The sequence below is a fragment of the Oratosquilla oratoria genome, chromosome 11 (assembly GCF_046742065.1).
Source record: "Oratosquilla oratoria isolate Oo_2021 chromosome 11, ASM4674206v1, whole genome shotgun sequence".
Taxonomy (NCBI): Eukaryota; Metazoa; Arthropoda; class Malacostraca; order Stomatopoda; family Squillidae; genus Oratosquilla; species Oratosquilla oratoria.
In genome coordinates this window covers 70,017,913-70,020,014 of record NC_134787.1, presented here as the reverse complement: position 1 = coordinate 70,020,014, position 2,102 = coordinate 70,017,913, and positions in this window count along the sequence as shown.

Genomic DNA, 2,102 nt, shown 5'->3' with positions numbered 1-2,102 from the left:
ATCCATCTCTTTCTTGTATTATATCTATTAGCCTTGAATAGAAACATATTAAATTGGTGACGCATGATCGTCCTTGTCTGAATCCAAATTGCCTTGGATTTAGTACGTTGTTTTTTTCCAAGTATTTTACCCATCTACTTTTGATAATTCTTTCACATATTTTTGCTATTGTACTTGTTAGAGAGACTGGTCTATAGTTGGTAGGTTCTTCTTTATTTCCTCCTTTATATATAGGTACTATATTTGCTTTTTTCCAATCTTCTGGAACTTTTCCTTCTTTTAAGGAACTGCTTATTATGCTATGTATTTTGTCTGCCAGTTCATTCCTGCATTCTTTCAGAATCCAGTTTGCTATTTCATCTGGCCCATGCGATTTTCTGACATCAAAATTACCCAAGTGTGTCAATATTTCATTCTTTGTTACTTCTATTTCTTCCATAGGGGGGACTTTTTCCTTCCACTCAATCTCTTCAGGTTGTATATTTTCCCTTGTAAACACTGATTTAAAATGTTTGTTCATAATTTCTGCCATTTCCATTTCCTCAGTGTATTCAACTCCTCCTTGTCTTAATTTCTCTAAGTCTTGTTTGTTTTTCAGTTTATTGTTTACAAATCTATAGAATAGTTTTGGTTGATCTTTACACTTTTCTATAACATCTTTTTCATATTTTCTTTTTTCCTCTCTGCACTTTTGTACATATTCATTTCTATAACCAGTATATATTTTCCATTTTTCAGGTCTTCTGTCTTTTTTCCATCTGTTCCAGGCTTTGTCTCTTTTGTCCTTTAACTCCCTACAACTTTTGTTGTACCAGCATTTTACATATTCTTTTTCTTGTTTTTGTCTTGGGACATACTTTTCCACTCCTTTTTTGTAAATTTTTGTCAAAATATTCCATTTCTCTTCCACTGTTGTTTCTTCTTTGTATATTTCTTCCCAGTTTTCTTGTTGGAAGAATTCTCTTATTTTATCAAAGTTTGTTTTTTCATACATCATTCTTCCTTTTCTATATTGTTCATTTCTTTTCATATATTTTTCTTCATTAAGTTCCAGTTCAATCAATATGTGGTCACTTTTACCTATTGGTGTTTTATATTCAATCTTGTCCACTATTCTAGGTTCAGATGTAATTATTAAGTCTAGCCTCGATGGTTCTTCTTCATTTCTATACCTAGTGTTCTCTTGTATCCATTGTGTCATTGAATGGTCAGTAATCATCTCAAGTAGAGCATTTCCCCATGAGTCATCACCACTCTTTACTGTCATTTCTTCCCAGCAGATTTCTTTGCAATTAAAGTCGCCCATCATAACTATTCTTCCTCCGTCTTCCATTATTTTAGTTAATGCTATCTTTGTGTCCTCTAACATACTTTTATGTTCACTCTCCTCCCATGAGGCTGTTTTCGGAGGCACATAATTGATCACAAATTTTCTGCTCTTCTTATCTCGGTCTTCCACTTCTATCATAATCATCTCTACTGTATTCTTTCCATATATGACACCTTTCACGTTTATATCCTTCTTAGTCAGGAACATAACTCCACCCCCTTGTTTTTTCTCTCTGTTTCTAATCCAATAATTGTATGTATCATGTCCTACACTGTTGGGTGGTAGTGGGCCTTTTAATTTTGTTTCTACAATTCCCATTATGTCCGGTTCTTTTTCTTTCAAATAATCATTCAGTTCATTCAATCCTGTTATCAATCCATCTATATTTGTGTAAGACACTCTTAGTTTTCTGCCACTTCCATTGTATTCTCTGTTTCCCTTATGTTTTTCTTTAGTATGTCGAACTGCTTTATTTTCATGTTCACTACTCTCCAATAGAATCTCTCTTTCTCTGACTCCGTTCTTTCCTCGTTTTTTGCCTTAGCTTCAATTCTTTTCTGCTTTTCTGCCTCTCTTTCCTCCTTATTCATTTCTCTTTTTATCCATACCTTTTTATATTGATCATTTGTTGCTAGTTTCCCTGTCTTGGATAGAATTTTCTCTGCTGTTGTTTGTGACCTGAATTTAATCTTAATTGGTCTGGTCTTATCTGTACTATATTTTCCGAGTCTGAATTTTTCCTCAATTTCCTTTATAATTTCTGGTTCATCTT